The sequence below is a fragment of the Grammomys surdaster genome, unplaced genomic scaffold, assembly GCF_004785775.1.
Source record: "Grammomys surdaster isolate TR1022 unplaced genomic scaffold, NIH_TR_1.0 192, whole genome shotgun sequence".
Lineage (NCBI taxonomy): Eukaryota > Metazoa > Chordata > Mammalia > Rodentia > Muridae > Grammomys > Grammomys surdaster.
The window spans coordinates 2,894,280-2,910,984 of NW_021604637.1; the positions used below are offsets into that span (position 1 = coordinate 2,894,280).

The 16,705-nt window shown below is 43.5% G+C and overlaps 1 pseudogene; it reads left to right on the forward strand.

The window, feature by feature from the left end:
- Nucleotides 1-889: 889 nt before the first annotated feature.
- Nucleotides 890-8,651, forward strand: LOC114622877 (annotated as a pseudogene).
- The last annotated feature ends 8,054 nt before the right edge of the window (nucleotides 8,652-16,705 follow it).

The window sequence follows — 16,705 nt, forward strand, 5'->3', positions numbered from 1 at the left end:
ATGTTTATTTTTTGAGACAGGATTTTATGTAACTCACCTTAGCCTCAAAACCAATTGTGGGCAAGGGTGGACTTGACCATATATATATATATATATATATATATATATGGTCCAACTAATCCAACAATGGATTATATATAAACAGAAGATCAAAGAATCCAGTAGTTGTTCAGCCCATGAGGCTGGATGTCTCAGCTGGTCTTTCATATACACCAGAATCCCAAAGAAGTAGGCTCTAATGTCTGTGGCGGGATGGACTGACTAGTGAAGCTAGAGCAAGCCGACAGAGAGCAAGTGTCCTCCTTTTATGTCCTTACATAGGCTTCCTGCAGAAGGTGTGACCCGAATCTGGGTTTTCCCAGCTCAAAAGATCTAGATTAAAGATGATCTTCCTACCTCAAACATCCAGATTAGAAGTGGAATTTCTCACTTCAAGTTAAGAAAAAGCCCCTCACAGGTGTGCCCCTTCATTTTGGGGTTTAGGTAATTCCAGATGTAATCACTTTGACAACCAAGAATAGCTGTCATAGTTTGAGGCTAGTCTGAGCTACATAAAATCCTGAATCTAAAAAAAAAAAGGAACAAAGAAAGGATTCATTTTCAATGCGGTTCCTACTATCTGCTTTACAAAGTCTTGTGATGGTTTACAGGGAAAGCTGAAGTGTTTATACCATGAGAGCTGTTGCTAGCCATTCCCCAGTGGTGGCGAATGTGCGTGGCATGCACAAGGCCCTGGTTCATCCCCAGCACACACACACAAGCCTATCCACCGCCGAGCCCTTAAGCAATCGAACATGTGGAGCATGTGGGTGTCTCCTGACTCACAAGTTCCCTCTTAAGAAACTCACCTCCACCCCAGCCTTGCAAAATCCTGCATTCACGTCCAGGCATGATAGTGCATGCCTTTAACTTCTTGAGAGGAAGAGGTAGCTGAATATCTATTAACTCGAGGCCAGCCTGGTCTCCATAATGAGACACTGTCTTTAAAAAAATGATAATAGTAAAAAAAAAAAATTAAAGCTAGGCATGCTAATGCTAATACATGCCTATAGTCCTAGCACTTAGCAGGTAGAAGCCAAAAGAATCCAGAGTTCTCAGCTACCTTCAACTACAGGGCAAGTTTCAGGCTAGCCTAGGCTATATAAGACTGTCTCAAAAGAAAAAAGGGGGATGGAGTTGCTAGAGAGACGACTCAATGGTTAAGAGTGCTGGCTGCTCTTGCACAGGACCAGATTCAGTTCCCAAACTAATATGGTGACTCACAAGCATCCATAACTCCAGTCCCAGGGGATCACAGTGCCTTCTTCTGACCTCTGTCACATGGTACCCATACGCACATGCAAGCAAATACTCACCCACATAAAAGAAAACAAGCCAATCTATATAGTGGGGAGGGGGAGGAGGAACTTTTAGAAACAATGAATTTTCCACATGAGCTGAGTGATTTTGATACAAGTAGCCCACGCTCAGGACTCAGGAGTCCTGCCCCAGGAGCAGGAGTCCACAATGCAAAGAACAGTGTGGGTCATGCTGCTCCAGAAACCATATATTTTTAATTGAAAATCCCACTACCAACTGTTGGATACCTCCCTCCCGGTAGGCCAGGACACTCTCAGAGGCTCCCAAAACAACAGAAGCTACTAGATGGTAAGAGCCTATTGCTGAAGATGCTACCTACTTTGTATCTAGGACACAGAGGAATCAGGCTAGAGCTGAGATGAAGCTTCCTCCCAAGTGGCTAACTTTAACAGTTCCACAGGTAGGCTGCTGGGAGAGAAAAGCCATCAGTGGGTACCACTCTGATTAGATCTGAAGCCAAGGGGATACATGCCTGGTGCTGTCAGTCTGCTCGGAAGCTTATAGATGAGGAAGTCACACCCAGACAGAGGGCCTACGACACGTTTTGCTTAATGGACACTTGTCAAACTTCTTGCTAAATGTTTATGTTTGTACCCATATATTATTGATAAGAGAATTGTCTCTTTTTGTGCAGAGGGAGATAGTTAATGAAGAGACTCATACCAGATCAAAGTGTTGAGAATGAGTGAATCTTGAGTTCACATCCCTGAGTGGGCATCTTCTATAACACTCTCAAAGGCTTAGAAAGCACCCAGGTGAGGGAGGAAAAGGTCACAAGAGCTGGAGGCCTGGCAAGATGGCTGTAAATCTCTGTCATCTGGACGTGCGGGTATGATGGTTGTTCTCGTCTGTCAGCTTGACTACATCTAGAATAAACTACGATCCAGAAGTGGAGGGTACACCTGTGAGGGATTGTTTTTGCTTGCATGAATCTATTTCTAGTCCAAACCTTTGAGGTAGGAAGGCACACACCTAGGATCTGAATCTTGAGGTGGGAAGATGCACCTTTAATCTGGACCACACCTTCTTCTGGAAGCCTACATAAGGACATAGAAGGAAGCTTTTGCCTTTTGTTTACTTTCCACCACCTGGATAGCAAGTCCATTCCTTCGCTGACGCTGAAGCCTACTTTGGGATTCCAGAATATACTGAAGAGCAACTAAGACACTCAGAATGTGGACTGAGCAACTGCTGGATTATTGGATTATTATTCCATTCACAGCCAGTCATTGGACTAGCCGGACTGCAGCCTATAAGTCATTCTAACGAGCCGTGTGTGTGTGTGTGTGTGTGTGTGTGTGTGTGTGTGTGTACACATATATGTGTGTGTATGTTATGGTCTGACTCTCCGCAAAATAGCTGTAGCCATTTTGCTTCATGCCTGCAAACTGTTTCATAGTGTAGCTGTGACAGGCCTGCCAGTCACTGACACAGAGAAGTGACTTGGCTCAAGGACACAGTGGCCACATTCCCTGTTCTGTTCTGTGTGTTCTCAATGTTCTGTATGAGGTTTGCTAATCTTAAGAAATTCCACAAAGCTTTACGTAGAACCCATCAAATCAAAGGTCAATATGAACTGTTATGTCTAAAATATCTTGAGTCAGAGCTGACCACCAGGCAGCCCTTCCTGCACCTACATATGAGCTCACTATGGTTTTTGTGGCTGACACTGAAGAATGTTACTAATAAGCCAAAAAGTTATGATTATAATACGCACGTTCTGTTATCTCAATGTTCTAAAACTCCCCAGCTCACCACCTATCCACCTTACTTATCTTAAAGGTTAGCTGATAAAATTTGCCTTGCAAGCCAACTGCTCCCCTCCTTGCCTTTTAAATTTTTAAACCTGGTTTTTCCTATAAAAAGTCTACTGTGGTAGCTCACCTAGGATAGTGGCAACAGCCAAAGTTCTGAACATTGGGAAGAAACTCTACAAGGGTAAAACAAAAAAAGTTTGTGAATTGTTAGATGATCCAGGAAGAGTCCTCCTACAACCCAAGTACCAGATTACAGCAGGGAATTCAGCTAGAAAGAACCACCTGGAAGGCAAAGCTGCAACCTCCAATAAGATTACCAGCGGCATATTTCAGTTGTTACAGGAAGCTCGTATAAAAACTGCTTTCACGGGCTGGAGAGATGGCTCAGCGGTTAAGAGCACTGACTGCTCTTCAAGAGGTCATGAGTTCAAATCCCAGCAACCACATGGTGGCTCACAACCATCTACAATGAGATCTGATGCCCTCATATGGGTGTCTGAAGACAGCTACAGTGTACTTACATATAATAAATAAATAAATAAATCTTTAAAAAAAACTGCTTTCACCAAGAAGTTTGGGGAGACTGCTTTCATTGCACCCCAATGTGAAATGACTCCAGCTGAAGGGGTATGCTGAAGAATAGCAACTGCCTTTTCTCAAAAGGAATCCTGGTGTAAAAGAGGGGTGTGGGTTTTATCCACCGAAAGTAGAGATGTTCTTCAAGGATGATGCCAATAATGATCCACAGTGGTCTGAGGAGAAACTCATCGCTGCAAAATTTTGTTTTCCTGGACTTGTTACAGGGCAGACTGAAGTGGACATCATGAGTCATGCCACACAAGCTACTTTTGAAATTCTGGAGAAATCCTGGCTGCCCCAGAACTGTATGCTCGTTGATATGAAGATTGAATTTGACGTTGTAACCACCAAAGAGATTGTTCTTGCCGATGTCATAGATAATGATTCCTGGAGACTGTGGCCATCGGGAAATCGGAACCAGCAGAAAGATGAAAGTCTCTTAGTCCTGGCTGTCCTGGAACTCACTCTGTAGACCAGGCTGGCCTCGAACTCAGAAATCCGCCTGCCTCTGCCTCCCAAGTGCTGGGATTAAAGGCATGCGCCACCACTGCCCGGCAAGATGAAAGTTTTACCATGATCTCAAAGAAGTAACTCTGGAAGAACTCCAGAGGAGAGAGAAAAACTTTGAGTGGGTTGCAGACCGAGTGGAGTTGCTTCTCAAGTCAGACAGTCAGTGCAGGGTGTAGTGCTAATGAGTTTATCCTCTGACCTTGGTAACTGTGAAAAAATTAAGAAGGCTTGTGTAGGAGGAGCTAAGGTGGGAGGAGTTAAGAGAGGAAGAGGAAAAGGAAGAGGAGGAGTTAGAGAGGCAGAGATGTAGGAGGATGGAAAGCCATGCTGGTATGGAGAGCAGTGCGGGTAACTACTTTTATTTAGGTTAGCTAATTGGGACATGACTCTCTTTGTAAGGGCATATTGTTATTGAGCTTTACCAAACATATAAAGCCTTTGGTTAATCTATAAGAATTAGAGTCTCATTCTCTTACTGGGCTCCCATGGATGGCGGAATGGTCTGGGCAATGCCCTGCCTTGCAGAGACAGTGTGGAAGATTGGCAGAGCCATCTGTCACGCTGGCGTCTCATGGGTGGCAGGGCTGGTGTTTCTGGCGGGCGGGCTTTAGCCGCTGCGTGCACATAGGCTGCTCTGAGCCAAGAGACCCAAACAAGCCTCCATTGTGGAGCAGTTACTGATTTAAGTATAAAGTTAAAATATAGGGATTATTTGCTTTTAGGAAAGACTTATAAACAGATTTGTCCGAATCACATGAATATTATCGCCTGCAGTTTGGAACTTAGATAGGAAAAATTGTCACTGGCTCTAGAGTACAGAGCCAAACAGATAGATGGTATAAATAAAAAAGCTGTTCTAGGCAGGGTGTCAAAAAGAAATATAGTGTAAATTGGGTGTATTCAGATGATATAAAGTTATATTGCCTCACAGGAGACTTGGGTTCTGTCTAACGTGGGCCCCACAGGAATTCTGGGTTCTTTTCCTGCTTGGCAAAATAGGGAAGGCCTAAAGAATAGGCACATACAGTATTTTAGTTATTAAGTTGATTTTATTTTCAAGATGGGTGTGATTTTCAGTTTTTCAGTTTTATTTTTCCTCTGGAAAGAGGTCAAGATAAAGGTTTTTCTGGTTACTGGCTCAAGGAAATGCTGTTTTGGGAAAAAGCTTTTGTCTGTGTGTTTTCAGAAGAGATGATTAAGATATTTCTACCTCCCAGAATTATATGGATTAGACATGACAGAGGCAGGCCACCAGAATACTAGATTCCAGAATTCAAACAAAAAATTATCTTGATACTAAAATTTGTTTTGAGACTTGTATATTGCAGAATACACAGCCTTGGTGTGTCTACTCATCAAGCAAGTTGAGCAGACCTGCTCAAACCTCTGATGTCCTGGAATTTCAGCTGGATGCAGTGAAGACACAGATATCAGAGGCTAATCAATTTACCCTCCTCCCCTGCCCCTCTTCTAATATCTCAGTGCCCAAATTCAGCTTGAAGAAGTTAATGAAGAGTCGGTGCCCCTATTCCCTGGGCTTAAGGACTGAGGTGGTTAATATTGGACTGTCTTTCTAGGGAAAAGTAGTGGTTTTGTTGGAACAGGGAGAAATAGCTAGGATTTATTGCATAGCCATAACCTATTGATAGAAATCTGTATAATTGTTATTAAGCTAAAGTTATAATTTCTTTTTTTTGTTTGTTTGTTTGGCTTTTCAAGACAGGGTTTCTCTGTGTAGCCCTGGCTGTCCTGGAACTCACTCTGTAGACCAGGCTAGCCTCAAACTCTCGAACTCAGAAATCCACCTGCCTCTGCCTCCCAAGTGCTGGGATTAAAGGTGTGCGCCACCACCGCCCGGCAAGTTATAATTTCTAAAATGGTACAAAGTTTACTTTGATTTCAAATTTAAGGTCATCATTGGTACAAGTTCCTTATTGATATAAAAGTGAGATTAATATTGTTACTCTCATAGGCATTGTGCCTATATAACACATTTAGGAATTCAAGGCTTAGATTCAGTCCTTCTTTAACTTTTTTTTAAACTGATTTGAGATGGTTAGCCTATGAGTTAGGGGCCTATCGCAAATTCATGGCTCTGAGTTTATTGTTAGGGTGTTTTCTATATTTTAATTAGAAATAGCTGAGAGGAGTTAACAGACAGCTGTCCAGATTGCCTTACATGGATAGTTGGTTTTCAAAACGTCAGAAGTTCGCAGAATTGACGTTACAAACATTTCTGTATTAATGTTCATTTTGATTAGAGACCTGTCTGCTACTGACAGCTTCCCTGTCTTGGATTCTAAGAAGAAATTGAGCATCTTTGGAGTTACTCCAGTTGTGGTGAGACAGCCACTAGGCCAAAATTGTCTCTTTTCATCTACAGACAAATTACTGTCCAGAAAAGGACACACTTGTGGAATAGTCAACTGATTATATCTGCCAAGACAGAGTAATCAGTCCTTAATAATTCTGCATTACTAGGTCTGTCAGATGATCCTGGGCCAGAAGGCTGAAGATCAGATGCTCCAACGTTTTGAGGTTTAGGGACTGTCCAGATGTTCAGCAGTCTCTATAAATTGGCTAAGTTTTAGAAGCTATGCTTTGTGTTTCCCATAATTTCAGTTAATTCAGTCATTCTTGATTTCTGACTGGGTTGAAGACTTATAGTCTCATAGCCAACCCAGGCTATTTACTTTAAGAGAACAAATTTAAGAGAATGGTTTTCAGCTGACATTCATTCTAAAGCCAGGACATAAGCCGGGTTTCGAACTAAGTCTTAGAGGGGGACCAGAGCCATTACAAGGTCCCCTTCAAGTACTGGAGATCAGGCCTCTATCCCCACCTTCGCAAGATTAGAATTGCCACAGCCCTTCTATACTTAGAGAAGGGAGGAGATGTCAGGGGCAGCCCTGCTTATACACTGAAGGCCTAAAATCAGCCATAGGCCTAAAATCAGCAATAGGCCTGTCATACATGTATACTAACACCAAGTCTTGGGTCTCAGTGGAAAAACATTGAAACAGATGGCTATAAGCTATTGTAAACAGGCACCTTTTGTGGAAATTTACAAGCCTGAGTAGTCATAGACCTTATAAATAGGTAGCCTTGGCAGACAATATCAACTTAGATAAGGACAAGTGAGTCATAGGCAGAGTCATAGTGACTTGTCCCCTGAACCTTCACCCAGCCGATACCCGGTTCTGAAAGATATCTGTATTCCCCCTGAACACCCACACTCCAGTATCATTCCCTTCCCCACATCCTGCCTTTCTGTGTTTATAACCCCTGTGTGAATGAATTATGATTTGAGAAAAAATAAATAAATTATTTTTTTTAAAAAAAAGAACTAAGTCTTTTAGTTAGGAGAGATAACAGAGGTTCTGTTTAGTCAACAAAATGATGGACTGGGTATTAGGTCTATCTTGTACCTTACTGATACAAATTGGTATAGTTATGCTCTATTTGTATTTTGAGAGAAAGTTTTTTTTTTTTATTTTAACAGAAAGGGTGATATATAGGAGGAGCTAAGGTAGGAGGAGTTAGGAGAGGAAGAGGAAAAGGAAGAGGAAGAGCTGGGAAGAGGAGAGGTGTAGGAGTGATGGAGAGCCACGCAGGTATGGAGAGCAGTTGTGGGTAATAACTTTTATTTACGTTAGCTAATTGGGAAACAACTCTCTTTGTATGGGCATATTGTTATTGAGCTTTACCAAACATATAAAGCCTTTGATTAATCTTTAAGCATTAGAGTCTCATTCTCTTACTAGGCCCACATGGATGGCGGAATGGTCTGGGCAATGCCCAGCCTTTAGGAGACAATGTGGAAGATTGGCAGAGCCATCTGTCACACTGGCGTCTCATGGGTGGCAGGGCTGGTGTTTCTAGTGGGCCGGTTCTAGCTGCTGCGCATATGGGGCCTCTGGCTGAGAAACATGGTGGCTGAGCTAGGCAGAGCTGCTGCAGCTTAGATAGTTGGCTTGACCAGAGTCGGCTTGACCAGAGGCCGACTTTAAATAATTACTACAACAAGCTTGTGAAGACTTTGGGATTCTGTATGATCTTAGAGTAACATCTGCACACAGAGGACCAGATGAAACTTTGAGGATTAAAGCAGAATATGAAGGGGATGGCATACCTACACTATTTGTTGCAGTGGCAGGCAGAAGCAAAGGTCTAGGCCCAGTGATGTCTGTTAATATTGCATATCCGGTTATCAGCTGTCCCCCAATCACACCAGACTGGGGTGCTCACGATGTGTGGTCATCTCTACAACTGCCCAGTGGTCTTGACTGTTCAACTATACTTTCTCCAGAACGATCAGCTCAGTTTGCTGCTCAGATACTTGGGTTAAACAACCATTTGGTGTGGGCCAAACTTCAAGTAAGCATATTGAATTTGTGGATATCCTCAAAGCAGACTGATAAGAAAACCAGAGAATGCAATTTGTAAAACAGCAGTTTAATTTGTGGGAGAATATAGGCGCCCAGCAACCACAGGCAAACTGTGTTCACCTGAAAGGGAGACTGGAAATGAAAAAGAGACAGAGAGGCGAGAGAAACATGGACCCAAGACAAAGTTTTCTGATCAAGGCTCAAAGTTTAATTTTCAGCACTTTGTATATATAAGGGAAGCCTATGAACCCATCCTTTGTTTCAGCTGGATGTGGGCAGTCTATTCTTCTAAGTCCCTGTAGGAAATTGTATATGCAGCCAAGGCTGATAACTCCACCTAGGTCCTATTGTAGCAAGGTCTATTGTAAACAAGGCTTATTCTAAACTTGCTCAAAGCTGGGGAAGGACACAGGAGAAAAGTTATGTATTCTGAGTTTCGATTTAAAGAAAAAAATCAAGCAAAATGATTTCACATCAGAGAAAACAATTCTGTTTACTCAAATGTTCTTAACGTTTATGAGTTGTCACATTGTCAGTGGATATTATTAATATTTTCTAGCTCTACATAGTGATATGTCCCTGTAACCTTAGCACTCCAGAGGCTGAGGCAGCAGGATCACCAAGTTCAAGGCCAGCCTGGACTGTGTATTGAGACTTTGTACTTGCCGGGGAGGGAATCTTTATAGTTAGTAAAATTGACATGACACTGCTAAGTTACATCTCATCCTCTGTAAAGTCATTGTTGGGTAAATATGTAATTATGGGACTGTCTGCTATTCAAGAACCAGTATGACACTCTTGCAGACGACCTGAGTTTGATTCCCAGCATCCATGAAGACTGCCTCACAATAAATAACCTTTAACTCAGGGATTTGACCCTGATGGCTTCCTTATGCACCTGCTCTCAAACACTGTTACACCCCCCACCCAACACATACGATTTAAAAAATAATGAACTTTTTTAAAGAAAAATTGTGACAGAAGGGTGCCACAATTAGGTTTTTCCTTCTTGTGGACTTGGACGTCCAGTATTATGGTGTGCATTCAATATATGCGTGGTTTGTGTGGCAATTTCCTGAACCCTAATACGGATGGCATGAATACAACACAGCTCCAGATACTTAAATAAGACCAGCACCAGAAAAAGACATGAAAATGGACAGAGGAATATTTGAGAAGAAGGAAGTTAGCAGGAGTGAGGGAGAGAGGGGAGTGGGGAGTAAATTTGATCACAACATGTATACACACGTATAAAACAAACCAAGAGGGAAGGAAATGAGCAAAGGCTAGGGTGCACCTGAGTGGTAATGTGCTTCCCTTGCGTACTCAAGGCCCAGCACTGCAAGACAGACATTAAAATGCCCCTTCTACACCACTGCCAACCACCCTACCCAGCTAGACTTCCCACGTCCTTCTTCAGGATCTAACCAGGTGAGTCTCCCAAGCCTCCCCATCCAAGCCTTCCAGAACCTTCCATACCACCATTCATATTGCATATACTTACCATTGTCTGTTACATGCATGTTTTATACCTACTCCTAATTTAATGGCTTGTCTTGGTTTATGAATTCTCTGCCTTGTGGATTTGAAAAGCTTTAGCCCAAATGTCATCCTTATGAAGAGATATTTGTTCTCTAAAACGCCTGCGTGGTGGCATGTGCTTAATACTATGATTGTTGTGTGTATGCACATGATGAGTGTTTATGTGGGTGCATGGGCCATAGAGTGTGTGTAAGGCCAGAGAACAACTTTGTGGAGTCAGTTCTGCCCCTCCACTTTCTCACAGCATGGTGATTACTTTTCTGTTGCTGTGGTAAAATATCATGGCCAAAAACCTAACAGAAGAAAAGGTTTAAGTGGGATAGGGTCCATGAAGGCCCAGAAGTCATGGAAACAGCAGGGCAAGCATGGTGGCAGGAGCATGTGTGGCCACATTTTCATCTACACAGGTGTCAGAGGACAGGAAGTGAAGGAGGGCTTTAAAATCTCAAACCTTGCCCCTTCCCCCCAACATACTTCCTTCAACATGGCGCCACCCCCTATAGGTTCCAGAACCTCCTAAAACAGTGCCATCTGCTGAGAACTAGGTGTATTGTCATGAACACATAGAGGTTATTGCTTATTCAAACTACAAGTGGATTGTGGGAATTAAACTCAGTCGCCAGGCTTGTATGGGCAAGAGCCTTTATCCACTGGGCCACCTCAGTGACTCCTCTAAAAAGAGTTATTTTCATTAAGAACACACACACACACAGTACTGGCTGGTTTTGTGTGTCAACTTGACACAAGCTGGAGTTATCACAGAGAAAGGAGCCTCCCTTGAGGAAATGCGTCCATGAGATGCAGCTGTAAGGCATTTTTTCAATTCATGATCAAGGGTGGAAGGTTTCATTGTGGGTGGTGCCATCCCTGGGCTGGTAGTTCTATAAGAAAGCAAGCTGAGCAAACCAGGGGGAAGCAAGCCAGTAAGTAACATCCCTCCATGGCCTCTGCATCAGCTCCTGATTCCTGACCTGCTTGAATTCCAGTCCTGACTTCCTTTGGTGATGAACAGCAGTGTGGAAGTGTAAGCTGAATAAACCCTTTCCTCTCCAACTTGCTTCTTGGTCATGATGTTTTGTGCAGGACTAAAAACTCTAAGACACACACACACATCCTGTTCGGTCCATATGTTACTTGTATGTATGTATTTTCTCTTTTTTAAAATTTATTTATTTATTTATTTATTTAATGTATATAAGTACACTGTAATTGTTCAGACACACATCAGAAGAGGGCATTGAATCCCTTTACAGATGGTTATGAGTCACCATGTGGCTGCTGGGAATTGAACTCAAGACCTCTGGAAGAGTAGTCAGTGCTCTTAACCGCTGAGCCGTCTCTGCAGTCCTATATGTACATATTACGATACCTTGGTTACTTAGTTCTTTGTGTAGGGTTGAGGCCTTATGTGCTTCTCCCATCCACTTCTGCACGTCTGTTGCCGTCCTTGTTCAGCTCATGTTTAGCCAGCCTTGTTAGTGAGAATATGGGTACAGCTTCTGACATTTCTAGGAGACATAATCTCACAGCAAACTCCCTGATTATCTGGCTCTTACAATTTTTCTGCCACTTCTTCCTAAAAGTTCCCTGAACCTTAAGTGTGGGAGTTGTTTGGTAGATGTAGCTGTTGGGACTGGGATCCATAACTCTGCATTTTAATTGGCTGTGGTTTTCTATAGTGGTCTCCATATGTTGCAAAAAGACAAGTTTCCTTGATGAGGGGTGAAGACTACACTTGCCTGCGAGTGTAAGGATAAATGTTTAGATTGTAGTTAGGGATTATGCTGGTTTAGTAAAGTGGTGGTTCTCCAAGGCCCGTGACTTCACCAGCACTGAGTAGTTATCTAGTCTCCAGTACCAGGCATGGCCCCCGTTTGACTGAGAGGGTCTTAAGTCTAGCTGGAGAGTGGTTGGCTAACTCCAAGGTATGTATGCCGCTACTATACTGCACCTTAGTGTTATCTTGCCATGCTGGTCATTGCTGTAGTTCACAGGCATCATAGCTGGGTAGGACTATTGGCTGCCTCCCTCCTTTGGAAGCTTGAGTGGTGCCTTCAAGTACCATGAAAGCTATGCCTCAGGGAAGGAAGGAGTGTTCAGATCAGTTCCAGCTCAGAGCTCTCTGGGTGGTAGCTGAGCTAGTCAGCCCCTCCCCCCAGCTCTCCTGTACCCACACCACCAGGGCAAGCTCTCCAGCACTGCCCCAGCTAGCTCACTCAGTGTCACATTCAGCAAGGATCAGGACCAGTTCTCTCACTCTCGCGCCCTGGGACCAGCTCACCCTTAACCACACTAGCAGAGCCAGCTCTATTTTGCTGCCCAAGTGAGGTGCAGGGCCAGCTCTCCTGAGTGCTGCAGCAGACGAGGGGCAGGGCCAGCTCTCCTGAGTGCTGCAGCAGACGAGGGGCAGGGCCAGCTCTCCTGAGTGCTGCAGCAGATGAGGGGCTGGGCCACCTCTCCTGAGTGCTGCAGCAGACGAGGGGCTGGGCCAGCTCACCTGCTCTCACACCCTTAGAACTGGCTCACCTGCAACTCACCTCCAACCAGGGCACAATGGGCTATCTGAGAGGACTCCCAGTGATGAACCAGTACTGATACTGTAGCAGGAGCCAGGGACCTTGAACCAGACCAATGACTCACTGCAATGATCATCTGCAAGTAAGGATGTGTGGACAAAAGAGTATACTGTGTGACACACTGTCACACACTACAGCTTCCACAATGAGGTGTTTTTTTGGGTGCTGGAGGGGTGTAGAGTTGCAAGGGCAGAGAATAGGTACAAAGGGATGGGAAGATGAATGGTTTTGTGATATATGATGTGAAATCACAAAGAACTAAAAAGTTAAATACAAAAGAAAAAATCAAAAGAAACAATCAGCCTTACTTGCCTTGGGTTTCCATGTAATCAACCTAAGCTAATGCATTGCTTCATCTTAAATTATGTTCTTTTCCATGACCCTAACGCAAAACAGTGCGTGTCCATAACTTACTCAAAACACAAAAATAGAAATTGAAAGCAATCTTAGAAAATGAAAATCCACCACACTGTTGAACACAATATTTAAAAGTATTATTAAACACAAAACTCATAAATACTACTCAATAAACAATGATGTTTATCTGGGTCATTTGGGGCCAGCCGGAGTCTGTAATGGACACTGTTAAAGTTGTCTGTAAATTGTCCCTCATTCCCTCCCCTTAAGATGCTTTCTGTACTGTTCAATAAAGACAGAGCAAAGCCATTTGTAAGGGTGACACAGCCACACAGAGACTCAGACGCAAACACAGGGACAGATTTCTAAGACAGCCCATAGTCAGGCACAAATTCAGGCTTATACAACAGACAGAGGACTAAAGACACAGAATGAAACAAAGAATTCAAATCTGGGATTCCTCTTAGTTAAGTGACACCAAGGGGAAGGGCTTTGATTTCTTTCTGTGACATAAACATATTCTTGGTAGCTAGCAGTTTATTATTAATGCAGACAAACTACATTTTAGAGCCCCCACATGAGGGGTCTTAAATGTGTTAAATTCACACAGAAGTACATTGTACCCCATTGATATGTACAACTATTATATGTTAATTAAAAATGAAAATAGCTGGGTGATAGTGGTGCACGCCTTTAATCTAAACACTCCAGAGGCAGAGGCAGGCAGATCTCTGAGTTTGAGGACAGCCTGGTCTACAGAGGGAGTTTCAGGACAGTCAGAGTTACACAGAGAAACCCTGTCTTAAATAAATAAATAAATAAATAAATAAATAAAGCAAGCAAGCAAACAAACAAGTTTGGGGAGAGGCTAGCCTCCTGAGCCCCTCCTTCAGTCCATGATGGAGAAATGAACCAATCTTATGGGGGTTTGCTTCCAGGAAACATAGTTCAAAAGGACAATGGCTTAGTCATGCCCAGAGAACAGTGTTTCACAATAGCACAGCATCCTAAAGAGGCCTATAGATACAGCCTTCATGATTTCCTAGTGACAATGTCAGGGCCAGTGTCCTCACTCATGTCATTTGTCCTGCCGCCACAACAGGCTCCCTAACCTCAAAACAAGTGAATACTTCTGTAACAGGGCCCAGATCTTAGCACAACTGACTCCATGATGGAAGGATCATTCAGGCCATAAAACTCAGCACATAGACATTCCCGCCAGCCAAAACTAAAACAAAGGCCTAATTCATCAAAGCCCATAGCTCTGGGAAAGTCCTAAATGTACTAATCTTGCTTTCCAGCTTTAGTAGTTCTGGCTAACTATACTTGTTAACTGAGTATGTCAACCTGGACCATGGTTTTTGTGCTTAAAAACTTACCCTAAGAAAGACTCAGGGTGATCGTTGGGATCCTCAACTCCCAGTGGCTGGCTAATACTCTCTTTGACTTAGATACTTGTCTGAGCAGTCTTCTCTGCTGTATACCCCACAATACCCTTATGGAGGCCAGAGGTCTCTTTTCTGGATTGCAGAAGTTAGAGTCTGGATGAAACCTAAGGAGAATCTAATGTCCATTGCCAGGATTTAGAGATCTTTATGAACTGGACAACTTGTGTTAGCTTCCAAACTGGAGTATTCTGAAAGGTGGAATAGAAATGGCTAGAAGCAGCTGAGATATCCAGACAAGAAAAGAAATAAGACAGTGTCCTTTAGATAGGTGGGAATACATGAGACCCCCTAGACAAAGTGGATCCTGGAGAAAGCAGCAGAATTGAGGTAGTAGGATATGCCTTTGACTGAAAGAACTGCCTGCCATGGCAAAGAGACCAGATAGTGAGTGTACTTCCTGTAGCAGGAAAAACAGTCTGGGGCAGGGGTGGGACAGTGTACAAGTGTCACAATCAGTCAAGGCTGGAAAGGCAGAGAGAGAGCTCAGTGTTCCAGAACACACACTGATCTTACAGAGGACCTGAGTTCAGTTCCCAGCACCCACATAAGCAAAACAGCTCAAGAACACCTGTAATTCTAGCTCAGGGGGATCCAAAGCCTCTGTTCACACACATACATGTAACCCCACATAGACACACAATCATGGTGAAAAATAATAAAGATAAATGTCTTAGGGTTTCTATTGCTATGACAAAACACAATGATCAAAAAACAAGTTGGAGAAGAAAGGATTTATTTGACTTACACTTCCATATGGCTGTTCATTATTTGAAGGAAGTCAGAATGGGAACTCAAAACAGGGCAGGATCCTGGAGGCAGGAGCTAATGCAGAAGCAATGGAAGGGTGCTACTTCCTGGCTTCCTTCACATGGCTTCAGCCTGTTCGTTTGCTTGTTGTTTGGTTGTTTGTTTGGTTGGTTGGTTGGTTGGTTGGCTGGTTGGTTGGTTGGTTGGTTGGTGGTTGGTTTTTATCTTTTTTAGTTTATTTATTTGTTAGACGTCATCTAGGAAAGGATATGTCAAGCAAGCAAGTTTTCTGGAGATAGATGGTCCACCGAATTGCATGGCTGCAGTGGGTGAGCTCTGAGATGCAGGGTCCCCAGAAGCCATCAGTTTTTGGCCCCGGAATAGTAAGAGTTAAATTGCCAGAAGTCATCAGTTTTTGCCCCCAGTCTCGGACACCATAGCCCTTGCTGCCTTCTTCAAGAACCTGACTGTGGGGGCAGGACCAGCATTTATTTACTATACATCCCAATTCAAGCTTGCCCTCCCTCTTCTCCTCCTAGTCCCCCCATCTCACCTCAACCCCCCATCCCTCTCTCCCTTTCTCCTCAGAGAAGGAAAGGCCTCCCATGGATATCAACCCACCTTGGTGTGTCAAGTTGCCATAAGACTAGGCTCATCTTCTCATAGTGAACCTAGACAAGGCATCCCGGTTAGGGGAAAGGGATCCACAGGCAGGCAACAGTGTCAGAGGCAGCCCCTGCTCCAGTTGTTAGGGATCCCACATGAAGACCAAGCTGCACATCTATTAAATTGCGTATGGGGCCTAGGTCCAACCCAGGCATGCTCTTAAGTTGGTGGTTCAGTCTCTGTGATCCCTCATGGGCCCAGGTTAGTTGATTCTGTAGATTTTCTTATAGTGTCCTTTACCACTCTGGTTCCTTCAATCCTCCCTCCCTCTCTTCCACAAGATTCCCCAAGTTCCACTTAATGTTTTGCTGTTGGTCTCTGCATCTGTTTCCATCAGCTACCAGATGAAGCCTCTCAGAGGACAGTTATGCTAGGCTCCTGTCCAAAAGTATAGCAGAATATCTTAATAATGTCAGAGGTGGACTCTCTCTCTCTCTCATGACATGGGTCTCAAGTTGGACCAGTCATTGGTTGGCCAGTCCCTTGATTTCTGCTCTATCTTTACCTTTGCACATCTTGTAAGCAGAACAAACTGTAGATCGAAGGTTTTGTAGGTGTGTTGGTGTCCCCATCCCTCTACTGGAAATTGTACATTTACACAATGGAATACTACTCAGCTATTAAAAACAAGGACATCATGAAATTTGCTGGCAAATGGATAGAACTAGAAAATATCCTGAGTGAGGTAATGCTGTCCCAGAAAAACACACATGGTATGTACTCACTTACAAGTGGATATTAGCCATAAATTAGCCATAATTATTGTAGTATGGATA